The sequence below is a fragment of the Camelus ferus genome, chromosome 33 (genome assembly GCF_009834535.1).
Source record: "Camelus ferus isolate YT-003-E chromosome 33, BCGSAC_Cfer_1.0, whole genome shotgun sequence".
Classification (NCBI taxonomy): domain Eukaryota; kingdom Metazoa; phylum Chordata; class Mammalia; order Artiodactyla; family Camelidae; genus Camelus; species Camelus ferus.
Window position 1 is genome coordinate 3,197,484 of NC_045728.1, and position 27,684 is coordinate 3,225,167.

Here is a 27,684-nt window from a genome sequence, read left to right on the forward strand (position 1 = left end):
GGCAGAATTAGTATTCAGCAGGAAATTAATCGTCATACTCATATACAAACCAACTACACCCTGGAGTGGAAACTTCTCAACATTTTCTCACCAACCCCACCCTCCACTCATAGAGGGATCAGAGCACGGTTTCTCCCACTCCTATTCTCCCCCGGACGGACACACACACACACACACACACACACACACACACGCAGAGCAAAAGCAGGAGACACTGAACTCAGAGCTCAACAGAAAGAAGGAAGGGAGGAAAACGGTACATTCTTGCTTTATTTTTTAATGGAAGTACTGGGGATAAAACCCAGGACCTCACACACGCTAAGCGTGTGCTCTACCACTGAGCTATTACCTGCCTCCAGACTCATAAGGTGCATTCTTAAAATATTTGCAGCTTTAGAACTTGCAAAAGAGAAGAATGAACCGGAGAACTAGTACTTCATTGCCTTCCAGAGGAGTGAGGGTCCCAGGGAAGGGCTCCACACCCCTCCCCCCAGGCCCCCACCCAGCCCCGGAACGCTGGACACACGGAGTCTGAAATGAGACGGTAACGGGAAGTAATAGAAAGAGGGAGAAAATTCAGGAATGAAGGCTCAGCCTTCCAGTGGGATCCTCCCTGGGGGTTTATCAGTGAGCCTTCTCCCCTTAGTGGGGCGCAAAATACCAACGCAGCTGGTTCCACATACGACTGTCTACCGTGTGCATGCGTGGCGGGTGTGAGGGTGGCGGGTGTGTGGATGTGTGGGTGCACATTTGCTGCCCCTGTGCCCTCCGTATCAGTCATCTGGTGCTGTGTAACATGCCAGCCGAATTATTTATTCGCTCATAAATCTGTGCCTAATGAAGCAGGTTCAGCTAAGCAGTCTCTCCTGGAGTCAGGCAACCAGTCAGCTGGAGGGTGAGCTGGGAGCTGGTTGGTCCGAGACAGCACCCCTCTACGTTCAGTCCGCATCTGCGTCGCATTTGCTGACGTCGTGCTGGCCAGGTTCCCGGGGGGACGAGCAAGCCTCCGCCTCACGGCAGGAGGGGCTGCAGGCCCACAGGGCGTGAACGGTCCTACGGGGGAAGGAATATCAGTGGCCGTTTTTTACCTTCTATCCCACTGTCCTAATGTTGAGTTCACAGGGGATGAACCCAGGACTGGAGCGAATCACGTGTGTGTGACTTGTTGCACTGTGAGGCATCGGAGGAAGGAGACGGGCATTTGGAGTGAGTCAGAAAACCTAAGATCAAAGCTCAGTCTTGTCGCGTATTTGCTGTAGCACCTGGGACACACCAAGTAATCTCCGGGAGCCCATCCCCTCGTCTGCAGAGTGGAGACGGCGTCACCTGCCGCACACGGTGGGATGCCTACACGGCGCCCGCCGTGCGCAGGCCTCTGGGAGCTGTGGCCTCCGTCTGCAGGGCCCGTGCCCGCGTAAGTGAGTGCCCCGTGCTCAGCAGCTGCGAGTGGGTGAGAGCGCACGGGGCTTCGGCTTTTCTGAGCGCTGAAGTTTAGTGTCTGGCAAATAAAAACACAAAAATCCCTAACATGTAGTTTCTCACATCAAAAACCACATGCCACGTGGAACTGCCTGGGCTGGGAGGGCCTGAAGGCTGGGGGGGGCCTCCAGACCTCAGTCTCTCTCTGAGACTGTGGCTCACACGGCCTCAGAAAGGAGGGGAACAGGGTGATCAGGGTGCCTACACCCCAGCTTTCCTCTGTCACCCAGTCTTACAGATTGGGTGGCCAAGGGACAATACCCTAAAGGAAAGGAGTCTGGCAAGAAGGGACCTGACCCAGGATAGATTCTGTCCAGGGACTTGGGCACAGACATTCCACTCAGGAGCCAGTCACAAGGAGGAACCATGGTGTGAAACCTTCAGTGTAGGGGCTCTTGGAGGGCTGTGACAGTCACAGGGGAATTTGCTGGGAAACTGGAAGCCACGAAGCACAGCATTTGAGAAGGAAGGGTTCAGGCCTTGCCTTCATAGATACACAGTGGCTTTTCCAAGCACCATGCCCACCTAACTGGGCCTGGGCAGCGTCTGCAGGGGCTTGTGGCAACCGGCATTGAGAACCTCAAGACTGTGCTACGGCCAGGGTGTAAATGCACTTGCTGGCAGAAGGCACACTCGTAATTAAAGTGCTTCAGGGACATTAGGAGTGTATGTTTACGCGAGGCTCTGACTGGTTCTTGGATGCAACCCCAGGGCCTTGAAACGACACGTCTGTGATAGGGGTTGAACGCTCACTGTATCAAAAACCACAGAGACGGGATATTAGGCAGTTTTTCAGTAAGTCCACCAGGGGAGCTCTCTGCAGCGTTCTCAAAAGTGTTGGGTATTTGAGCAGAGAAAAATCAATAATCCATGTTGTTAAAATTGAGTAGGTTGGCCACTCTATTCCTAGGCTTCCTACTTTTAGTCCTAAACATTCCACATCCCGGGAGACCACCCAGCCCCAAGCAAACCGAAAAAGTTGGTCACCCCAACGTTGGGAGAACTCATCGTCACCAACACAGTCAACCATCTAAGACCAAATATACCCTTGGACACTCAGTGAGTTGCTATAAGGGTCTCTTTGTGGGGATAAATTAACCAATGAAATAAAGGGTAACTTCCGCCCCGTCCAGATGAGCCCTTGCCTGGTGTGTCAGTCGGGATCCTCCAGAGAAAGAGAGCCAACAGGGTAGGTGTGTGTGCATACAGCTGACCCCTGAACAACACGGGGGCTGGGGGCGCCCGTCCCCACACGCAGTCGAAAACCCTCCTGGAACTTTGCAGTTGCCCTCTATTCGTGGTTCCAAGTCCACGGATCCAGCCAACTGCAGATCGTGGAGACTGTAGTGCGTATTTCCTGAAAAACTCTGCGTATAAGTGAACCTGTGCAGTTTAAATCCACGTTGTTCAAGGGTCAACTGCAGAGACAGAGAGAGAGATTTGTTTTAAGGAAGTGGCTCACGTGACTGTGGAGACTGGCAAGTCCAAAATCTGCAGGGTAGGTCGGCAGTCTGGAAGCCTAGGGAAGAGCTATGTTACAGTCTCAAGTCTAAAGGCCATTTAGAGGCAGAGTTCCTTCTTCCTGGGGGGACCTCAGGCTGTTTCCTCTTAAGCTTTCAACTGTTTGCACAAGGCCCACTTCCATTAGGGAGGGTAACTTGCCTTGCTCAAAGTCTCCTGATTTAGGGGGGAGAGGGTCTAGCTCAGTGGTAGAGTGCATGCCTACCATGCATAAGGTCCTGGGTTCAATTCCCAGCACGTCCATTATACATACATACATACATACATACATACCTAAGACCTCCCCCTGCAAAAAAAAAAAAAAAAAGTCTCCTGATTTAAATGTTAATCTCACCTTCAAGGCAGCATCCAGACTGGCATTTGACCAAATTTCCGGGTACTATGGCCCAGCCAAGGTGACACATAAAATTCACCATGACACCTGGTCAGATGCCAGCCAAGATGCAGTCCCATCCCTGGCAGCAACTTGGATTCTGGCGGCAGATCCTAGGAAGGATGTCCTCTAAGAACTACAGGTTGTTCCTGGAGGAGACACTGACAGCCACGCGCACACCTCATACTCTGGCCAAGCAAGTGGAGGGTTCTGACAGACAGGGCCTCTTCAGGACTGGGCGGGTACCCAGGCTGGGGCAGGGCCGTTCTCAGCCCTGCTTCACGCTGTTTTGAAGCCACAGAAACACTGGAATGAGAGCACTGGTGCCTCATCTCCCCCTCAAACTGTGGGAGGGATTGGAAAGCAGCGGCCCTGGCCTCTCGAAAAGCTCTGGGTGTGCTGGAGCTCCCGGCCCCGGCTGCAGCAGGGGCAGGATGGAAGGAAAGCAGCGCCTGTCAAACAACGCTGCAGAAGTTCCTCTTCGCAGCAAGGATGTAAAAGCAGGCCTCGGGCCACAATTAGAAAAGACAGTTATAACACTTTTGATTGTAGGCAACACAGGATTTTAAAATATTACAGCTGTGATCTTCTACCAACCATACGATCTCAGCATCGGGAGGACCTTAAAATCCCTGGGTCAGTGTATCCAGCTGTAACATTTATTAAAACTGAGCTGCAAGTGAGCCAAGGCAACATCATCACTTGCCCGGCTCTGAGTCTCCCATTGTGTGTTAAGAGCGGCCCAAGTTAAAAGAATTCGAATTCTTCCAGGGAATTCCAACAGCTCCTGCCTCTCGTGCCGTGTACGTTTCTCCAGTCTTTGGCTGTGGTCTTGTTAGAGCAGGCAGATAGCTAGATATGAGCAGAGAGAGGGGGACACAGACCAAATGGCAGGAATTGGGCAGAAAGGAGGGACACAAGCCAAATGCAGGAAACCACACATCATGCAAGCAGCAGGGGTCCCTGGGCAGAGAAAGAAAAGCAGGAACCTTCAGACAAGAACCTGGAACACTGGTTGCATCTATCAGCAACAGTCTTCCTTCCCAGTCAGTGCTTTTCCTGGGTTCCCGTTTGACAACACAGACCCCGAGTTTGGGGGAGAAAAAGCAGAACAGCGAAGATGAGTAGGCATGAACGAGGAAGGCAGAGCCTACAGGCAAGCAGAAGGGAGAGACAACAGGGAAGACAGGGGCAAAACCAGAACCAGACAGGCTGAACAGACGGCGAGAAGAAGGCAGCCAGGACCGGTAACAAAGAGACAAGATTGGGAAAGAAGAGAGAGGAGATGGGGCGTAAGGGTAAAGGGCATGGGGCAAAGGCCAGTTGCAGGGCAGGAAGATGGGGTGGGTCCTGGGGGACCTGATGTACAGCGGAGCTGAGGCTGGGAAAGAGTTCGTGGAGGAGCTGAGTTCTATTCAGTGGTAGAAGTGGACCCATTGGGCAGCCTGGGAAACAAAGAGCTTGGCATCCTGACCACGAGCAAAAGCAAAGCAAGCTCCATTTTTCTGGCTCATGCCTCCGAAGGGCTGCCCCATTCCTAGAAGCTGCCACGGTCAAACCCCACAGCAGCGGAACAGCCTGACTCTTCTTTCTCTCGGACAAGAAGGTGAAAATCTGCCCAGCTTTGACGGGCTTTCCATTCTCTCCTAACAAATGCCCTCTGCCTGCCTCACCCAGGAGACATGATGTCTCCCCACGCTAAGTCTCCTCTACTTAGGGCGCTCCCACAGATAAGTGAAAACACACACAGATCTTCCCAAAACATGTTCCTGACTATCATGCATATCAGCAAACAAGCCACAGAAATTCTCCAAACCCTCCGAAAAACATGCTAACCCAGCACTTTCCCCCAGCAAATACAAACCTCACTCACTCTGCCATAAACACCCTACCACCACCACCACCACGCACACACACAAGTGCGCTTTCCTGAATGTTGCAAAGCTAAGCAGCGGGTCAACCTCAGTGGAGACACACTACCTTAGCGATGCTCCTGACAGCCCACGAGGGCGCCCATGGCACGGCCTGTGATGGTGCCGACCAGGTTGCATACTGAACATTCAGCATGTCAAAAGGAAAAACCATTTCCAAGAACAATGATGGAAAGTAGCCCAAATGTGTGCTTGGAGAAAACCAAGTGAATTTGGGTTTTGGTCCAAGTAAAATATCAAAAGGATGAATCAGAAAATATATATATGTGGGGCTTTGAAAAGTTATTTTTCTTTGTACAGTTAAAATGGCAGAGTTTCAATGTAAGTTTCAAGTGTGCGAGATGTGTCAAATGATCCAGTTTGTAGCTTGTGACCAGCCTGGAGGGGAAATGATAAAACATTGTTTTGATTATGGACCTAAGATTTCTTTAATAAACACAGCCTGGAGGTCACGTTAATACCAATTTTTTTTAAGTGTCTTTCTCTTTTCACGGAGATTTTTAAAAAGAGTTTTTATTTTGTTTTTGGTGGGGGCTTTGAAGGTTCCTGCCTTCAGCCATGTAACCTTCCACGTCCCCCCTGAGTTCTGATGCACTTTCATTCCTTTTTTGTACAACTTCTTAGAGATGGACTGGGATCTCAAAATTTTCTGATGCTAAGCAGTACATCTCACTCTCAGGGTCAGTGCAAGGCCGTGAGACATTGGGTGACAACTCGAAAACTGACGTGATGCGCTTGTGACTTTGGCGGATATCAGTGAAGGAAATGGGGTTAGGAATCAAAAGTCTTGATTTCAAGTCCTGGCTCTGCTATTTCTAAGCTTCGCCTCCTTCCATGTTTTTGTGCAATGAATACTGTTGACTGCCTAAGATGCACAGCACACACAGAGGAACAGAGGCAGAGGGAAGGAGTCTGCAGTTGGCGGTGAAACATTAACAATAAGATACGGCGCAGTGTGGCAGAGCAACACGGAAATACAAGCAAGTGCAAAGACCGCACAGAGGAGAAAGGGAACTCCTCTGCGGAAGTGGAGGGTGGGCTTCCACTGGGTGATGACTCGGGAATTAGGTTCCAGAGATGGCTGGGAGTTCAACCAGATGAGGAATGGGTGAAGGACACTCTTGGTCAAAGGAAGAGTAAGCATTAGAAACAGAGGTGGGACGGGGGGTGGGGGGGGCTTGGGAAGCTCCAGGCAGTCCGCTCTAACTGAAGCATAAGGGTACGGCATGGGCAGGGCGCAGGGCTGCAGGAGGAAGCGAGGGCGGAGGGCAGGCAGAAGCCAGTGCCCCGAGCTCAGGCTTTATGGTGTACTCACAGTAGCCAATTTTTAAAGAGCACTTCGTACTGTCCAACACATGGGTTCAAACACTCCCCCAAACATCGCACTGAATTTTTATAGCAATCCTAGTAAGAAGGTGCGAGTATTCCCCTCCACGTACTAGACGAGGACACTGGTCCTTGAAGAACATATGTCACTTGTATGAGAGACAGTAAAAGAGGAAGCTGGGGCTCAAACTCTACTCTGTCCGACTACAGAGTCCCTGTGCCCTTCCACATCCATGAGTCGACTGGGTTTAGTGAGTGGGGACCATGAAGATCTTTGCCAAGTCAATTCCGACAGCACTTAGAGGGACAGAAACTACAGGTTAGTGGGTTGAAAAGCAGGCAATTTCAAGGAAGAAGATTAAGAAGTTCAAGTCCAAGTCTTAAGATCTCAGTTTCTGGTTTTCTCCAACATAAAGTAGGGGATGAAATGAACATGAAGGCTGAGACAAGCATAAGGAACGCCAGGGAAGGGGGCTCAGATTCTGGAGTGGACTAACTACCCCGGGGGAGACAGTCTGCCCACCTGAAGAAAGCAGAGCGCTAAATATGGCGGATAAGGTGGAGGTGGGAGCGGCCCGAAACGTGACACTGCTCAGAGACGGGGAAATTACTGCCAGCGGGCCTCAGAGGGGTCTCTGGGCCCAAGCTGGGCAAAGAGGCCACTGTTTAAAAGGACAGCCAGCACAGGGCGTCAGAGCCCCAGAGAGGTGAGGGTGGTCTCCCTGCAGGGGGAGTCGGCTGGGGAAAGTGAGGGGAAACGGTTAACATGACTGATGACTGATCAAACAAGCAAATACATTAAGAATTATGAAATCCAAGCTCCCTGCTGGGCCTATCAGTCTGCATTTACCAGAGGAACAGAACCAGTAGGAGACAGAAATATGGTTGCAGATGTAGAGATGGAGATAGAGCAGGATGCATCAGAAGGAACTGGCGCACATGGTTATGGACGCTGACGAGTCGCGAGGCCTGCAGCCAACAAGCCAGGATCCCAGGAGAGTCGGTGGTGTGGTTCTGGTCCGAAGACCTTAGAACAAGGAGAGCTCATGGGGTAAGTTTCAGTCCAAGTCTGAGTCCGAAGGCAGAAGGAGGCCAGTGTCCAAGCTCGAAGCTGGTCAGGCAGAGAGTGAATTCACTCTTGCTCAGCCTTTACGTTCTACTCAGGACCTGGGTGGGTTGGACGGGGCCCACCCACACCGAGAGCAACCTGTTTCCCTCAGCCAGCCAACTGAGGCATTTATCTCACCCCGAGTCACCCTCACAGACGCACCCAGAACCACGTTTAACCAAACCTGGGGGCCCCGTGACCCAGTCAGACTGACACAGAAAAGTAACCATCGCAGTTACCAAAATGGAAAGGAGGAAAACCGAAACGAACCCTACGGGCTGGAATTAGAGGTGTAAACGTGAGCTCCTGGGCATTAACACCTAGAGAAACAGAGATCGAAACATGGGTGCGTGCTCCCCAGCTCCTCCCTCCGAGAGGGCGCTGGGAGCAGCAACACCCCAGGGGCAGTAGACTCACCCCCTACCCAGAATTTGGTTTCCAAATACCATTTTTCGCTAAAAGAAGACAGGGTTCCTTAGAAGAATGGCTGCTTCTAAGAATAGAAAAAGTAAAAGACAAGCCTGAAACAGCTCCTTGTGCCAGAAAATGAGGCAGTTTTCAAAGAATGATGGAACATTTCAAAGGAACACAAAAGCCAGCTTGGCGATTTAGTACCAAAATAAATAATAATAATGAATAGCAATAGATTAAAAATCCATTGAATGAAACAGGAATCCATGGGTTCATCCTGATGTAAATAAGCTGATGAATAAATTGAAAGCTTGGCTATCAACAGGGTATTTACAGAGTCTCAGAGCAACTTCTCATAAAATATTCATTATAAAGAGGAGAAAAGTAACTTTACAGTGGAGAGGTCTGAGAGATGCCATCTTAATCCAGTGACCAAAATTAACATCAGCCACGGGACACATTTTAATCAAATGCCCTTTCGTAGGACAACACGAGGAACGCAGCATCACTTCTGGAACATTCCTAGCGAAGATACGCAACTTAAATTTAATCACAAGGAAACATCAGTAAACCAAAACTAAGAGACAGGCTACAGAACAACTGGACTTGTTATCTTCAAAACTGTCTAGACCGTGAAGTTGAGGAAAGACTGAGGAATTGCCGCAGACTGAAGGAGATGAGGAGATATGACTGGTTCTGCAGCAGATCCTGTTGCTGTAACAGACTTAACTGGGACAAGAAAAACTCCAGTGGGGTCTGCGAGATAAATGGCAGTAACGTAAGGCAGGATTTCCTGGTTGTGGTGGCTGTATTTTGGTCATGTACAAGTGTCCTTGTTTGCAGAAAATACGCATTAAAGGATTCAGAGCTGATGGTGCAACACGTCACCAACTTACTCTTAAATAGTCACGGGAAAGGGGGTCCTTTTGAGTGTTCTTGAAACTTTTCTGCAAGTCTGAGAAAGAGAGATGGAGGGAGAGAGAGAAAGAGAGACAGACAGACAGGCAGGCAGACCAGGGCTGGGGTCCCCCATATGAGACAGACAGTGCAGGAGTTCATGGGATAAGCCATGCTGCTGAGTCCAGAAACTGCGTGGGTCGTTCTGCCCAGTCTCGAGCCCAAGTCTAACTGAGACTGGGACATGCATCTACTAAGAGCCTAATTCTACGGCGGGGTATTGGTTCCCCCGCCCCCGGCATCATCTCCTAGTCACACGCTCAGCCCGCAGCCTGCTTGACTAGAACCTGGAAACCATGCCCAGCTCCAGCCGGGCCCCGAGGCCACTGAAGGACAGAAGCCCAGAACCCCACCCACTGGCAGAGGTGGGCGGGACACCCTGCACCACACAATTAGCAGCCACCTGACTCTAAGTATCTTAACCACCTGAAAATCTAGGCTGCCCCAGCCACCTTCCAGGCCTCCTCATGGGTGTCTCTGCAGGTCCAGATCGAGCATGGGTATCACACAGCTTTTTACCCCCCTTTGCTCAGGTCCCAGCAGCCTTTTCAGGCTAACATGGAAGGAATAAAGTAGAACTTATAAAGGAGGGAAGGGCAAACAAGGAAAGGTCTGGCGGGGCAATCAGGGCAGTAGCACAGCTGTGCAAACCAAAGGAGGTGTCTGAGAGAGGGCAGGGGTTCAGCGAGGTGAGGACGTCCCCCGAAAGCACACGCTGGTGCACTTGGTGACTGGGCGTCACAGGGAGCTGTGAGAGGCCACCTTCCGTCAAGTCTGGGGTGGACATCAATTGAAGAGAGATGTTGGGTGTCGGAAGTAAAGGCATCAAAGAAATGTTTCCAGGAAAGGCAGAGGTGAGACAGTTGTTTAAGACAAAAAGCCAAAGATTTGAGGGACTTGCGGGACACGGGGAAGCCCCGCCATGTTCGGCGGGCTTGCGGAAAACCTGCAGACTGAAAATAAAAGCACGATGAAGCGTGGCTGGGGTCTTTGGTCACTGGATGGAATCAAGAGTACAGGTGACAGACTGAACTTGAGCGGGGAGGGTGGAGCTCAGTGGCAGAGCACATGCTCAGTATGCACAAGGTCCTGGGTTCAATCCCCAGTGCCTCCATTAAATTTTTTTAATAAATAAATAAACCTAATTACCCTCCCTCCCAAAACAATTTAAATAAAAAAGACTGGACTTAAAAAGCAGAGACTGTCTGGGACCCAAAAAGATGGTGGGGGTCAGGGGGAAAAATAGATAACGACAGCGATTCTGAGGCAGGGCAGGGGTGCGGTGACCAGCAGAGAGAGTGGAAGACGGGGCACCGCCGGACAGCTGACCTCCGGGAACTCAGTGCCAGGGCTTCCGGGGGTGAGCAGCATGATGCTGGGATTAGCTGCTCCACCAAACCGGGAGCCGCCCGAGGAAGGTGTTGCGCCTTGTGATGTTTACACCACTGTGTCTGCATCACCGTCTCTGAGGGCAACAGCCAGCAAGGAGGTCCCTGAGGAAGAAGAGAATCCTTGCAGAGGAATGCTGGGACCCAGGAGGGAATCTTGCCTACATGCCCTGGAAACATACAGCAGTATTACCTTTGATAACATAATAGGAAACAATCAAATGCACACGGGCAGGGGGATGGTAAAAAAAAAAAAAGTGTGGCATAGTCACGGGATGGAATACCCACCAGCAGCAGAATGAGTTACCTACGGCTAAATGCATCAATTCAGAGGAGTCCAAAAAACAAAGGCACCAAAAACTTGCCCCGTGTGACACTGCGCACGTAAACTTCAAATGCACACAAAGTTATAAAACAGATTCATTTCACTAAGTATGCTTGCAAACCATGAACATGAAATTCTCTGGGGAGGGGGGAAACCAGCGGGGAGGGCTCGGGGGGCTTCAGCACTTCAGCGACATTCTCTTTCTCAAGGTGGGCAATGGTTCCAGGAGTATTTACTATCTTTCATGTGTTATATGCAGTAAATTTGACTTTTGTACACGTGAAATATTTTATTAAAAATAAACAGAACCATTTAAAAGGGGAATGGTCCCAAGGGCTGACACACGGGTCTCTCTCTGGGATCTTGTGAGAGCTCTGAAGCCCAGCTCACTCACTGCCCAGGCCCCTTGGTCAGCCAGGCAGCTGAAAGGTTCTGGTATCCAGTTCTCTCAACACTTTGAGTGACCCTGCACATTTTCAGAGAGATTGGAAAACTATCTTTCTAACTGGCAGAATTTCAATGAGAATCCAGAGTTCTCCTTGCCCGAAACAGGAAGACAAATAAAAAAGTGAACATTGTGAACTTCAAAACAGAACAGTCTGGAGAAAGAAGAATCAGGCCCCGTGGGCTGTGATGGCAAAGTGACGCCGGGAGGGCAGGACCAGATGGCCCCGCCTCGCCGAGTGCGAGCCTGGGAGAGGCTGCAGAAGGTGCCTTCATCCCGGCTCTGCAGGATCCAGTCGAGGTGAAGAAGGCGGGACACTGGACAGATCTGGGGACACAGATGTCCTCTCTCTAGACTCACGGGACACTTGACCTTGAAGAGATGGGGCATCGACTGATGCTGCTTGGGTTTTATGACAACCTGAAACCATTCCAGGGGCAATCTGGAGATGGGCTTAAATCCCGTAGGCTATTTTCCCACAGAATGCATACAGGACTGAAACTTCTCCACCCCACTCTCCACCTCCAATGTTGAACTCAATGCAAAAGATGAGCTAGCCAGGTGCAAAGGAAGGTAGGGCTTGGGCGCTGGAGATGCTGAGGAAACTGACCACCGAGAACCAGAATCAAATCCAGGCAGGCGGTGGAGGGGCAGCTGACAAGGTCCAAAGTCTTCACCCCCCTTCACCCCAAGCTGCCAGAGGCATCAAGGCCCCATACGTCCCCTTTGCCCCCGACTCTTGTTTTCATTGCCAAGAACATCCACTCCAGCAGTGAGGGGCCACCCGATAGTGTCGCACAACTGGAGGCCCCATGATGGGGCTGAAGTTCACAGAAGACACTCAACTAAAACTAAATGATGACACAGGGGAGGAAGGTCAGGCTTCAGAAAAACATGCCTCATAAATCGTCTTGATCCTAATCGCTCCATCCAGAAGCAGATTGAGTGTAAAATACGGATCTTGAATGGGGTCCAGCCAAAATTTAGACAGCTTGAGGGCCTTCTGGAAGGGTTGTGTGCTTTGAAGGGAAGGTAGTGGGTTAGGACTTGCAGCGCTGGAGGAGGGGCCTAGAAGGGGAGGGCAGGGTGGGACAATCTTATCAACCAAGTTGGCTACCCCAAATCTACCTGCAGAAGGACGCTTTTCATGGCGCAGATGACAGAGCTGTTGTAAGGTACTGTGACATCACGGGTCTCTTGTGATGGGAGGGTTTATTCTAAGACAGTGAGTTTTGTGCGGGGAGAAGGGGAAAAACTCAGGGAGGCAAAGCACAAAGTGATCTAAAGTTTTGGAGGCAGAAAGAACTGTATGTGCCTTTGGCCATTTCACTGAGGCACTCAGTCTCAGTTTCTCTCATCTGTGAAGTGGGGAGGATTTGTCACAGGCTATTGCGAGGATTACAGTGGGTCATGCGTGGAAAGTTCCTAGCATGATGCCTACAGCATCTTAACTGCTCCATAACTGCTATTTGTCCCTCGTCACAGTGATCAGAATCCCCCACCTCTGTTCCCCTGGGTGAACAGCGCAGCCTGTGGTTCCCTGGAGGTCCTTAAAGAAGGTCACGTGGGCTATGAAAGGACTGGCACGTTGGAGGGAACTGAGTAAGTTTACGGAGCGCTAATAGAGTTACATTAAGAAGGAGGACTGTGGGGTCTGAATCATGCGTTGCAGTTGAAAGCTGCTATGTGTCCTTGGACAGCAGGACAAGGAGGACCGACAGACCGGCCCCTGAGCGCTGGAGAAGGCGGAGTCGCTAGGAGATCAGTTCTTCGTTCTCTCGTTCAGTAAGTATCTATGAGCACCTACGCTGCGCCAAGCTGTGTTCTTGGCAACAAGTGTCCAGCGGTGAGCATGCCAGCAAAGCCCTGTCCCGTGAGCTTACGAGACACAGGCAGGAGCTAAGAGGGGGCAGGCACAGGCCAAAGAATCGTCCCTGCGAGCAGCCACAGAGGTTATCGTGGGACACGCAGGCATCTATCAACACTCTCTGCTGTTTCTGTGGAAGTCTTTGGATGGGAAACCCAGGGGCAGCACAGAGAGAAAGTAAAGATTTGGATTTGAGCAGACCAGGATTGGAGTCTCCCTGTGCCTGCACACATGCTGTCCCACTGGGTCCTCAAGTTCAGCTTGAGAGGGAGCTGTTTAGTTCCCTATTGCACTGCTCTTGCTTTAAAAAAACAAACAAACAAACAAAAAAAACTCAATCCAGAAATGGACAGAAGACCTAAACAAGCATTTTTCCAGTGAAGACACACAAATGGCTAACAAGCATATGAAAAAATGCTCAATATCGCTAATTATCAGAGAAATGCAAATCAAAAATACAAGGTATCACCTCACACCAGTCAGACTAGCCATCATTAAAAAGTCCACGAATGATAAATCCAGGAGAGGGTGCGGAGAAAAGGCTACCCTCCTACACTGCTGGTGGGAATGTAAATTGGTGCAGCCACTGAATAATATGAAGAGTCCTCAAAAAACTAAACATGGACTTAGCCTATGACCCAGCAATCCCACTCCTGGGCATGTACCTGGAGAAAACTCTAATTCAAAAAGATGCACTGCACCCCAAAGTTCATAGCAGCACTATATACAACAGCCAAGACATGGAAGCAACCTAAATGTCCATCAACAGAGGACTGGATAAAGAAGCTATACTGTATTTACACAATGGAATACTACTCAGCCATAAAAAAGAATAAACTAATGCCATTTGCAGCAACATGGATGGACCTAGAGATTGTTATTCTAAGTGAAGTGAGCCAGAAAGAGAAAGAAAAATATCATATGATATCGCTCATATGTGGAATCTAAAAAAAGAAAAAAAGGGGACACTACGACCTCATCTACAAAACAGAAACAGACTCACAGACATAGTAAACAACTTTATGGTTACCAGAGGGAAAGGGGGTAGGAAAGGATAAATTTGGGAGTCTGAGATTTGCAAATGTTAGCCACTATATATAAAAATAGATTTAAAAAAACAAAAGCAAATTGAAAGAACATGCACATCGTTCATGTAATAGCAATAACACAAGAATAAAGAAACTCGCATTTAGAAAAAAAAGAACTGGGGAAAGATTGTTGCCTTGTTGTTGTCAACATTGTTTAATACTTTACTGTCTATGCTGTCTGCTTGTTCCTCTTAGTTGTGGGAAAACGCACAGCACATAAGGTTTGCCGTCTTCATCACTTCTGCGTGTACAGTTTCAGCAGCTTTCAGGACATTCACCTCGTTGGGCAGCTATTGCCCCTTTTGTGCCTCAGAGCCCACGACTGGGGGAAGCTGGACCCCGGTGTCTGCACTCACCAGCCCCCTCCCCCCACATGCTAATTCCCAGCCCCCAGGACTGCTCTGCATTCTGTCCCACAACCTCGCGGGGTGTCTCTCGACGACACAGAAAGCGGGCTTGGGCACGAGGGTAAAGCTGAGGGCTGCCGTGCTCCTCGCCTTTCATCTGGTGCGTAGTCTGTGTGAGACTGAATGTCTTTCACCTGCTGCTGACACACATTTCCCAGGATATGACTCAAGTCGAGCCCTACTTGGCTGACATCTGCCTTCCAACTCTGCCTGACTCGGCAGGGAAGCTAGTATCTGGCAGCCGGAGCATCGCCGGGTTGCTGTTCCTGGCGGAGGAAAGCAGGGTTTGCTGCCTAACATAGCAAAGGATGAGGCAGGGCCCCCAGTTCTTTTCCCAGGGCCTCTGCTAATGCTCTGTGGGGGTTTTCAGGAAGTCACTTTGTGCTTGGCTATCTGTCAGGAATAAGAATAACAAAATCGGTTTCTGTATAGCTCCTCAGTGGTGATTCATGCAGCCCCAAAGACTTTCAGGTCCTCTACATTCAGAATGTTTGAGGATGGTTAACCCTGTTTGGGGAAACCAATCTGATTTTTAATTATAAAGAGTTCATGTAGGTTTAGTGCCTAATAGGTGCCAGCCACTGTGCTAGGAATGCAGGTCCTCAGGTGACCTGAAAGATGGTTCTAGAGCCAGGCTTTAGCCATAAAGATGAGAGATAGTGAGGTCTCTGAAATTCTTGCTGGGCACCATCTCTGCTAAGCTCCTCAAGGACCAGTTAGACAGGGATGCTGTCAGGACAAAGGGATCCCTTAATATTGCCAAAGACTTCAGCCTAGGGAGCCGGACTAGCCCACGGGCAAGAGACCCAAGTCCTTTTGGCATTCCTACCTAAGGCCAAGGTCTGGAGATGCCAGGCGAACCTCTTCTGTGCCCTCTGCCCCTCAGTGTCAAGCCCCAGTGTGGGTCCTGCAGCCTGTCTGCCCCACAGCAGGGGCAGCGAGGGGACCAAACAGGCAAGACGCTCCCCCTCCGCTCCTCTCACTAGTGCTTTTCCCTCTGACCAAGGGGCCAGTCTGGCGGCCCTGCATGCTCTGTTCCACCCTGAGTTCCACCTCCTCGGGATCAGAAGATGGCATCCATCCCTGTTTTGAGTTTGTGACCAACAAGCCTCCTAATCTCTGACCGACGGATGCCGAGAGGATTACGGGGAGAAAAGAGGGTCTCCTAGCCTTTGAGGAAACTTCACGAAGGGTGCCTTGGGAACACATCCCTGTGGTTCTTTCCCCCATTGCTTCTCAGTAAAAAGTTGTGCTGTCAGGTCAGAATGCTTTAGATGTTTCTTCCGATTGCAACACAAATAAATGCCTTTGGCTCAGGGATGCAAATTTATCAAGGTCTACAAATGGTACACTCAGCGCTCAAACAGGTTACACAGCATGGCTCAGAGAGGCGATACCATGTCTAACTGCCTTCCCCACACGCCAACAAGTGGAGATGCAGCCGCTGGGTTCCATACATCCCTGACTGTAGACATTCTTCCTCTGGCTTCTTTGACAAATTCTACCCTGAATTTCATACCCAGTTCAAGTACCCAGGTCTCATACTGCTAAGGATCTAATGAAGCAATAGTCTTCCTTCTATTGCCCAGTCCCTTTGCCTTGGTCAAGGGTCCACTCAGGTTCCCTCAGCAAGTAGTGAAGTCAACCTCAGGACAGCACAGGGCAGGAAGGCTCCTCACGTCCAGCAAGTCCTCTTCACAGACAGCACAGGTGGTCACAACCCAGAGAACGACTCACTACTAAAGAGGACCACTCTGCTTGGCCTCCTTACGGTCCTATTGTTGGACCATAGAGGAAAGTATGTCTGAATAGCAGCCGAAGTAAGATAAACTTAAGGCCTCGAGGTTTCCTGAAAGTTGAACACAGGGATTAGGCTACCAAACAAAAAACTAACAGATTCTTAGGGTATGAAACACGGAGTCCACATCCTCTGTTCCTCTGCCTCTTCCTTGGTGTTGCTGGATCACACCTGGGGTATGTCTTCATCACTTCCAGACATGACCCTTCAAGAGAGGTGCTGATGATACATGTAGCTTCAATAAAGAAAGTGGATAATGTCTTGGGGTGGATAATGGGGCAAAAGTCATGAAAGAGATCTTAAAGACTTGTCACATGAATGAGAGCAGAAATGGGACCAATGGGTAGATATCACATTACTACATTATAACAAAAAAAGTCTCTGAACAGAATTTCCCGGAAGTTGAACAGGTTGTTCCATGTCACCGGAGGTGTTTAAACAGCCAGGAGATTGACCACATGACATAAACACTGGGACAAATCCTTATTTTGGTTGGGAGGTAGGTCTTACTAAAGGAGATCAAAACTCTACAGTAACTCATAGATCTTCCCCCATCTTATGGATAAATGGACAGGTGGCCCGTCTTGCCCATAAAGCAGTTCCTAGAGTCGGAAGCAACATTTTCAAGATGGCAGCTCCAGAAAAAGCAAAGCGTCTTGGGATCACTAGTTGGGATGGAGTGGACGGAGAGGGAGATTGAAATGGAATTACTAACAGGACAGGGAAGAAGATACATTGGGTGGTGGAGCAAGGAAACCTCAAGGCATCCAGATGGAATGTAGTTCCCAAGAGGTTAAGGGAGTTTTGATGGTCTGGAGGAGAACTTTATGAGGAATCTTTCTCCAATAAAATGAAAAGACAAACCTCATGGAGGAAGTTACCGCTCATAAACCAAAGCCTGGGAACTTAGCCATGGAGAGTGGGGTCAACATAGCTTCGCTCAGGCCTGCTCTCCCACGTCAGTGGGTGCTCGTTGGCTAGTTTCGCCTCTGAATCACAGATAGAGTGACCAGTGCCCTCCCTGGAACATCCCTCAGCACCATCTCTGAAAGGACCCCGTTCTTCCCTTACCGTCTTCGTTTATTTTCTCTATGCCCAGCAACCAAATGAGACCCAAGGAGCAGACCACCATAGAAAACCAAGACTCTGAAGACTGCCACTGTGGCTTGCCACCAACTAAGGAGGACACAGGGGATGGGGTCTAGGTCCTGTGCCTGGGCTCTGCAGGACCCCTCCCAACGGCAGAGTCAACTAAGCCATCTTCCTCACCAAAAGGAATCCTCTTGCAAAGCCATGATATGGTTTAAGAAATGATCCTTCCTCCACTGATGATAAACCACTGACCCCACTTTCAGCCTTCATCTTACTCTATAGTTTTGGGCGGGACGCTCACAAAAGGCTCAATTCACAACGTCACGACTTGGAATCCCAATGCAGGAGGAGGTGGTGTATAGCAGTTAAAAGAATGCTGGTCTGCAGTTACACCGCCTGGGTTGGAAATCATTCTCCGTCACTCGCTAACTGTTGACCTTGAGCAAGATACTTTCCTGTGCCTCCGTTTCTTCATCTGTGAAAGGAAAATAATCCAACCTACCTCATAAAATTGTCATGAAAATTAAATGATATAAAACCAGCACACCTTTTAGCACAATGCCTGCCACATAGGAAGCACTAAAATATGTTAACGACTATCACATTATTTGAGAACTTGAGAGATAAAGGGCACATGGACCAGCCCTGCACTTAGCGCTTGATTGCAGGGGGGACTGGCTTACCTGTTCCCCCAGTTGAATGGCTTTTCCTGGCCCCCACTTTTTGACCCCAGCTTTTGCCTTAGTTTATATAGCAGAGTAAAATCTGTTATTATCATTGCCTCCTGATTTTGTAACAGAACTTCATTTCCTGTCGATCTTACTTGGTAATAATTATTTTAAAAAAGATCATCATTCTAAGTAAAGTAAGCCAGAAAGAGAAAAATACCATATGTTATCACTCAAATGTGGAATCAAAAAAAAGAAAAAAGAAGACACCAATGAACTTATTTACAAAACAGAAGAAACTGATCCATTCATCAATTTTTGAACACAAGTCATTCCCATTTAGGGCTATTATGAATGATGCTGATGTGAACATTCATGTGCACGTTTTTGTGTAGATACCTGTTTTCAATTCTCTTACCTGTATACCTAAGAGTGGAATTGCTGGATTATATGGTAACTCTATGTCTAATTTGGGGGGAATTAACAAACTGTTTCCAAAGGGGCTGCACCAGTTTACAATCCCATCAGAAAGATATGAGGGTTCCAATTTCTCCACATCCTCACCAACACTTGTGATTAGTCCACTATTTTTATTATAGCCACCCTAGTGGGTGTGAAGTGATGATACCTCATTGTGCATTTGAATTCCACTTCCCTAATAACTAATGACATTGAGCATCGTTTTCTTTGCTTATTGGCCAGTTGTATACCTTCTTTAGATAATATGTCTATTTGAGTCAGTTGCTCATTTTTTAATTGGGCTACTTGTCTTTCTTATTGTTGAGTTGTAAGTTGTTGGGGTTTTTTATTTCAGAGACTAGATCCTTAGCAAATACATGATTTGCAAATATATTCTAGCATTCTGTGGGTTGTCTTTTCACTTTCTTGATTGTGACTTTTGAAGCACAAAAGTTCATAATTTTGATGAAGAAGTCCAATTTTTTTTCCTTTGGTTGCTTGGTTTTTAGGTGTCACATGTTAGGAACCACTAATGTCTAATCCAAAATGGCTATATTTTCTCTAAGAGTCTTACATTTATGACTATGATCCCGTTTTAGTTAATGTTGGTAAATATGATGTGAGGTAGGGATCCAAATTCAGTCTTTTGCATGGTGATATCCCATTGCACCAGCACTCTTTGTTGAAAAGATTATTCATTCCCCATTCAACTGTCTTGGCACTCTTGTTGCAAATCAACTGACCATAAGTGTAACTGTTTATTTCTGGACTTTCAATTCTATTCCTTTGATATATATGTCTCTCCTTATGCCAGTACCATACAATCATCACCACTGAAACTTTGTCAGACATTTATAAATTGAGAAGTATGAATACTCCAACTTTGTTCTTTTGCTTTGTATCCCAGATTGTCTGGGATATTCTGGGTCTCTTGTATTTACATATGAATTTTAGGAACAACTTGTCAATTGCTGCAAAAAAAAAAAAAAAAGCAGCTGAGATTTTGATAGGAATTACATTGACTCTGCAGACCAGTTTGGGGACTGTTGCCATCTTTGCAATATTAAGTCTGCCAATTCATAAATGCCAAGTGTCTTTCCATTTATTTAGGTAATGTTTAATTTCTTTCAATAATGTTTCATAGTTTTCAATGTACAAATCTTGAACTTCTTTTGTCATGTTTATTCCTAAGTGTTTCATTATGTTTTGATGCTTCTGTAAATGGAATTGTTTTCTTAACTTTATTTATGGATCATTCATTGCTAATGTATAAAAACTTAAAAGATTTCTGTATTTTGATCTTGTATCCTGCAACCTTGCTGAATTCATTTGTGAGTTCTAATGGTTTTTTTGTGCATACTTTAAGATTACCTATGTGCAAGATCATGTCATCTGCAAACAGAGATAGTTTTACTTTTTTCTTTCTAACATGGAGATCTTTTCAAGGCTTACTCCTTATTGGGCAATGTAACATTTTATCCTCTATAAACTAACTTCAGTTATCAAGAATGTATGTCCCCATGAGGGCAAGAATTTGTTTTGTTCCCTGCCATAGACCTGGCATCTAGACTCATTCCCAGTACTTAAGAAGATTTCAATAAATATTTGTTGAATAAATGAAATAAAAAGTAATGGGATCGTTTAGTCCAAGATATTTCCCCACACCCTAAAATCACATCCACAGGGTGTGGCTTATTCCATTCTTCATGTATATTCACTTATAACACCTACCCCATGCCTGGCAATTAGTTAGCACTCAATAAATATGGGTTTTGTGGGTGAAAGAGTAAACAATAATGTAAGGCCTGACACATGGGGTAGCATGATTAAGACTGCGTGGTCATATCTGGTATAGGAAACACCATCTGTCAAACAGCCTAATATGCCATCAATTTCATCTCAGTGTACGCTAAATAATGTCCCCTAAGATCACAGTGACAGCTGGAATTCCAACAGTTCAGTGGTGGTTGTTAAGCCTTGTTCCCACAAAATGATACTAGTATGCAATTCCTCTTATTTATATCATTTCAACAGCAACTCAGAGAGTTGGCTGGGGCAGGGCAAAGACTGGCAAGCCACCTAGGCTGGCGGGGGAGCCCAGTCTGCTGGCTCAGCCACATTGCTTCTTCTGCCTTGACACTCGCCCAGGAGATACTTTAGGTACAGCTGGAAATGCGGCGGAAGACGGCGTGGACACCACGTGTGAAGCCAACGAGGCCCAGGCAGGTCTGGGGCACAGGGGGCAGGAGTGGGGGGTCTTGCCTACGTCTCCCCTGCTCCTGTGCCTGCTATTCTTCTAAAGAGACCTTTGTTGCTCCTGCTGCCCCCAACCCCACAATCCCAGGCTTTCTGTGTGCCAAAGACTGAAATCCATGCTCACCAAATGTGCATTTAATTCTATTTCACTCAGGCTATTATTATATAAATAATTACATTGTTATTGGAAACATATTTGAAAATGTTGACGACCGTGAAGGAGACGTATGGCTGTTAGACTTGCTAATCCTCAATAAACGTGTTTTTAATCAGGGTAGCATTTTATATACAATAACTGTCCCATTAACTCTGGGGTGGATTTTGTAGCCTTGATGGGAAGCACTGCAGTTGATTTGTTTTCCCTGGGGCTCTTTAAGTTACACTTTAAATTTGGAGATTAAAACAGGAGAACTTTCCACCCTTCGAGAAGTAAGAACCAGGAATAAGATTGAGCACAGCAGTGACAAGGCAGAGTGGGCAGCTTAGAGGAGTCAGGGAAAGTCTGGACCGAGGACCCGGAGATCAAGCTCTAAGTGCTTCTACTGCTAATGAGCCCTGGGGTTCTGGCCAAGTTGCTTAACCTTTCATAGCCACGGTTTCTTCATTTGTCAAATGGGGATGGTCATATGTAGCCTGGCCACACATTTTTGTGGAGGGGAATCTGACACGTGAGCGTATGAGAAAATGCCATAAAAGTCACGCAGTGCCACAGCATGGGACCCCGGGAGTCTCAGCAGGACCACCCTGGACCCTCAGTTTCTTCATCTGCACAACGTAAATAATAATAGTAATGCCTGTTTCTCAAGGGTCTGTCACGTTTGGTGAGATGATACAGTTGAGCCTTCACACAAGACCCAGCATGTAATGAGCATCACAAACCGTGCTTTTCCCACTGTCCGTCCATCAGGAATGTACATACTTTCCTAAAAGAAACCCAAGACATCTGGGAAACTTCAGCGTCACAGACTCATCCCATGTTCTGCCAGAGAGACGCAGGCCTGCTGCAGCGGAGACGCTGCCACCACCCGCATTTCCCTGGTTCCCAGGCCGTTCCCCTGCTGCGCATCCTGCCCTCCACTCCTTGGCTGGGAGTCCTTTTTAAAAAGTAACTAATACTTTATTAATATTTAGGTGTCATGGGACAGAGGAATACAGACAATACTGCATTTGAGAACTGGTTACAGTTCTCCCAGAGAAGGGCGGGAGGGAGTGCGCGAAAGTCCTCCGTAGCCAGTGTGTTTCTCAGGAAGGAGGAGAGGCAGCCCAGGAGGTGACCTTCATGCCTAAGCAGGTAGCTGTTCACTGTCGGTTCCGGGTAAAAATGCAGCCCCTCCGGACACAGACATGCCCACAGGATGGCCGACCCTGGAATCAGGCCTCTCGAGACCTCACAGCAAACCCTGAGACAAACCACCCCAGCCAGCTCCCCAGCCCGCTCCCCAGACCGAACCAGAAGGCACGGGAGCGTGCGCGCAGGTACGCAGACCCGGTGAAAGGCCCTCCAGACCACGGCGCTCTCGGTCCTCTGGACTGGACCGGGCCCTGCCCACGGCCACCCCCGCCCTCCCACACCCGCCAGTGCGCGCGCGCACACACACACGCGCACACACACCCCACACCCCTCCAGGGACAAGCACAAGAGAGATTAGCTACATAAACCAGGCAGGCTTGTAAAACAGCTGAAGAATTAAATGCTAAGAATGTTTTGGCCAAGCTGCTGACCCATTTCCCGCCCTGCGAAGCCCAGGGAAGGAGAGGGAGGGAGAAAGAAAAATAAAGAACCAGGGGGAACAAAACCAAATTATTAAGTTCTTTTCATTAAACAAATAAACTCCATCTGACAGGCTCTCCCCTGGAGTCCTGAGGTGCCATCAGTCCTGGGAAGTGACTTGAAACAGGGAAAAAAAGAAAGAAAAGAAACACAACAAAGATTCCGTGGTGTTGACTGGAGAGAGAGGGGCCGTGTGGTCATTCCCTTCTCTCTGTCAGACTCAGACAAGACCTGGGATCCAGAGACAAGAAGGGAGGACGTTTCAAGTCATTTCCCAGGACTGATGGCACCTCAGGACTCCAGCTGTGGATCAGGATCAGCCTCTCAAACTGGGAATCAGTCCATTTCACTCTGGGTTACAGCCCTGACACATCTCCTTGTGATGCCACCCGGATCTAAAGGTCAAGACCCAAATCTCCAGCCCCCCACCCCCCGCCCTGCTGCCCCTCTTCTCCTGGAAGGACCGTAACCAGCTCAGTCACAGCCCTCCTCTCCCGACTCACTCTCCTCCAGCTAAGGGCATCCTCCATCACGAGTGACCGGCCCATCAAGCTAAACCTTCAGTCACCCTCCCCTCTTCCTTCTCATCCCCCAGATCCCCTGGTTACCAACTCCTGCCCTTTCTACTTAGACTAATCTTCCAAGTCAGGTCCACCCTCTGCAAATCTGTTACCGCCAGATAAATTCAGGACCACATCAGGATTTAAGTATCAATCCTCGTAGGAGTTCTCTGCCATCGGCCTCATACGCCACGTCATCTCCCACATTATCAGAGATGTTGCACTAAAGAAAAAAAACCAGATCAGGTCATTTCCTGATGGAAGACCTCCATCAACTCAAAGTTGCCTTCGCAGGACATCCCTGCCCTTCATAACCTGACCCCACCTTCCTCTTTGTCTGTGTCTCCCATCCCTCCAGCCACACTGCACCCTCTCACTCCCCGGCCTCCCCACCCCTTCCTGGTTCTTGGCTGGTTTTGTTCTCCCCCTGCTTGGAATATCCTTGTTTCATCTCTGCCCAGTAGCCCCTTCCTCATCTCTCAAGGCCCCGTTCTAAAGACACCCATTCTGGGAAGTCTTCACTGACTCGCCAAGACCAAGCCTAAGCCCTTCCTCCAGGCTCGGCTCATTCCACGATGATGGTGCTTATCATGGGCTGCAATTAGCCCTTCCTGCGTCTGTCCCAGCAGAATGTGAGTTCCTCAGTGTCTGTTTCTCATGTTTTGTTCACAGCAGCTTCAGCGTGTGGCCTTTAGAGGCACTTCTTTAACGTTTTACTAAATAAACGAACAAAAGGGCAAATGAATGAAGACTAAGCAAGTTGGCAGCATGGACTCGGATCAACAACCACCCTCAGTGAGTCTTGGTTGCATCATCTGTGCAACCAGGAGCTTTGAGCTCTAAACACCCCGTCTAGCCCTAACATTACAGGAATTTATGAGTTTTCGCTGAGAGATACTGGTGACTGGGCATTTCTGAGTGAGAACCGGGGTGGAGTCATAAATATGTGAATTGGTCGAGGGCCTTCTGTAAACGTGGGGGTGCCAGGCACTTGAGAGCAGACAGGTCTATGCAGAGGTGAGCCAGATGTTTTAAGTAAGAGCACGGCCACTGTACAGTATCCAAACATCATATTACAACGTGCAATCTGATATGCGTGCAGGAATGCAGCCCCAGCCGTCACAGGAAGAATGATGGAAGGGGCCAGGAAGCAGTGGAAACTGCCTCAAAGCAGGTGGGAAGCGGGGGTGGAGCTCGGGTGGGTGAGCAGCCAGGGCCCTGCTCCAGCACAAAAGCCGTCCCTCCCCGCCTTATCCTCCAGGACACCCCCACACAAATGGGAAGCTTCTGCCCTGTCCAGGCTGTCCTACTCACCCCCGGGACCCGCGCTAACACCCCAGCGCCGCACCCGTTAGTTCTGCTTCTCCTGCCTGGAAAGCCTCACGGCCCCTCTGCCCACGTGCATAAATGCTCCGTCTTTTTTTCAATTGAAGTAGAGTTGATTTAGTGTTGTGTTAACTTCTGGTGTACAGCATAGTGATTCAGGTACATATATACACCCTTCCTATTCTTTTTCATTATAGGCCATTACAAGGTATTGGATATAGTTTCCTGTGCTGTACAGTGGGACCTTGTTGTTTACTATTCTCTATATAGTAGTTTGTATTTGCAAATCTCAAGCAAATCCCAAACTCCCTATTTATTCTTCCCAACCCCCACCCCCCACCCCATAACCATAAGTTTGTTTTCCATGTCTATGAGTCTGTCTCTGTTTTATAAATCAGTTAATTTGTGTCCTTTTTTTTCAAATTCCACATTTGAGTGGTATCATATGGCATCATTAAAGGAAGGAAATAATCAGGTTTGTTTCCACCGAAGCCTTCTCCCTCTGGTAGTGACCAGTGAATATTTTCTGACAACCTGCTTTGGTTTCCATTGGTCATCCACACAGAAAAAGGAGTCTGAAACAAAATGCACCTGTGTCTAGTGCCAGTGGGATCTGACGCCGTCCACACTGATTGTCTCCATTTCTAGCTAGACCCCCACGCTGATTGGAAACGGTTATTCACCCTCCCCCAGCGCCCCTCCCCATGTGCTCTTTGGAGTCACACTCATTGAAAACATCACTACCTCGTTTGCTCCCCGCTGTCCGACTCACATCAGTGCCTGGACTACAACAGGACCCCCGTGGACTGACGACTGATGCATTAATACGGGAATGTTCCGTAGGCAGCGTCTCGGAACTTCCACCCGTGCCTTGACTTGTCTTGACTTGACTTCTGAGGCTGCCACCGTCCCGAATCCTCTCTCTCAGGGATGTCAGCAGCGTCTTCCTAATGGCAAAGCTGTCTCTCCCCACCTCTCACCCCCTCCTACCTGCCCGCAGCTCTTGGCTCTTACCCTTCCTCAAAGGCTCTCCTCTCCTTGGCTTTGGAGCCCTGAACTCTGCTGAGTCCATCCCTCACTCTAATCACACCATTTGTGTTACCGTCTAAGACCGTCTTCCTCTTTCAGAATTTCTGCTCCACCTCCGTGCGGAGAAAGCCGCAGCTGGGGCCCTGGCCTTGTGCTCGTTCTACCTCAGCCCGCGTCTGTAGCTGACAGATGGATCTTTTCACTTCGACGCTTCGCCAACACCTCAAATTCAACCTCGGAAAGTCCCCTCCCCTGCCCTCCTTGGTTCCTCATCTCTGTTGTCTGTTGATGTCCTAAAAATCACCCAAGTTCAAAAGCTCAGGGTCACCTTCAGCAACTCCTGGTCTCCCCAAGCGGGCTCCTGCCCCTAGTCCGTCCTCTCCTTTCCCACTGCACTTCCTCCCCTCATGTGACCCTCAGGACCCTCAGGACCACTTACCAGGTATCTTTCTAGAGCACAGTTCCCTCCAGCACATGACAGCCCACAGTCACCAGCATTTGCCTAAAATATCCTTACATGACCTCACGTGGTCCCCACGACCTGGCTGCCAGGGCCTCTGTCATCTCGCCTTCACCCTCACATGCACTCTCGTCCCCTCTCCCCGGGGAGTCACTGCTCCCACAACTGCTCACCTCTGGGCCTTCGCTCCACAGGTTGTTCCCTAACTGCAAAAAACAAAACTAAAACAACAAATAAAAGCGCCTGCCTGCCCCTCAAAGGCCAGTTCAAAGCTGACTTCCTCCATGACGATGGCAGACCCAGAATGTGCTGTTTCCTCTGTGCTCCAGCCGCAGCCCTGGCCCCTGGCCCCTGCTGGAGTGCCTGGCACAGCCTGCAGTGGCTCCCTGGGCACGCCCAGCCCCCACTGCCGGGCTGCTGCTCCTTGGGGTCCTTCCTCATCTTCACCTCTGCTGTGTCTCCTGTGCTGAGCAAAGCCCCGGCCTATAACCAAGGTGCTTTAGAAAAGGTCCTTATTTTGAAGGACCGAGGCGGGCCCAGCGTGAGGCTCCCTTTGCCCAGGTCTTGTGAGCGGCTCCTGTGAGTCTGAGATGATTCAGGGCTGCCCCTGCCACGGCCCTTTACGCCCTGAACTCCAGACAGGAGGCCCACGGGGAGGAGCGGCTGCAGTCAGTGAAAAAGCAAGCTCTCAGCCCAGACCTCCAGCTGCCTTGTTAAAATTAACAAGCAGCAAAGTGAGACATGTGGCTTAGGAATTGGGTTTCTCGTTGTTACACACACATGCACACATGCACACACGCACACGGACACGCACACACACACGCACACACAGGGTACACCTTGCCCAGGAATAAGCTGGCTTCCGTGAGTGGCTGGATGACCAAATGAAGAGGAGAGGGAAGAGGGGAGCCGGGGGCCGGAGCACAGAGCCAGAGGGTGCTCTTTGAATCCCTCGCGGGCAGAACCGGGTGTTTCACGGGGGCTGACTGTGCCAGAGGGCGTCAGAGTCCCCAGAACAAGATGAAGCCTCGCAGCCAGGGCCAGTCAGACGTCACAGGCTACACCAGTCCCGCTGTCACTGTCCCCTTCCTCTCCCTGATGTGTGCTCAGATCCCAACCAAGTATTTAGCACCGCAGCTAAAAAGAGGGGCTGTGACGGCATCGCGGGTCTGTCACTTCCCGGGGGTGTGTCCCTGTGTCTCAGGGCCTCTTTGCCACGATGGGCGTAGAGTCAGGTCACTCCATGGGGTTCTGAGGCTTCAGTGAGATCATACGTGCACAACAGGTAGCGCAGAGCACACCCCAACCCTGCACTTACACGAGGCGGTTTTCTTTCTTTTTAGTGCATCCACTTCATGTTAGACGCTGACGGTGGAAATTTAAATGATCGCCTGGGTCTACTCTACCGGGCCATGCTCCAAGCACCGGAAGGGGGAAAGGTGGCAGGCAGCGGCACAAAGCAGACACACAGCGAGGACCGGGGCCACTGTGGGACCGCCCAGGGCGGGGCTGCTTCTCTTGGGTGGCCCCACCACTTTCTCCTCCACCTGCTTTGCTTCCTGGGAAAGTCCAAGGTCTTCTTGCCCAAGGCGACCTCCCTCCGTCAAAGCAGGGCTGGCCCCAGGAAGAGTTGTTGCCA

At 49.3% G+C, this 27,684-nt stretch overlaps 1 long non-coding RNA gene and 1 other non-coding gene across 6 annotated transcripts in view; one reads left to right on the forward strand and one right to left on the reverse strand.

Annotated features, from left to right (window-relative positions):
- The window catches only part of LOC116661145, a 225,036-nt gene that overhangs the window by 132,062 nt on the left and 65,290 nt on the right, over window positions 1-27,684 (reverse strand). The gene's annotated exons all lie outside the window — the stretch shown is intronic.
- Window positions 3,172-3,243, forward strand: TRNAG-ACC. The gene has a single exon. It is a non-coding gene; the product is annotated as a tRNA-Gly (tRNA).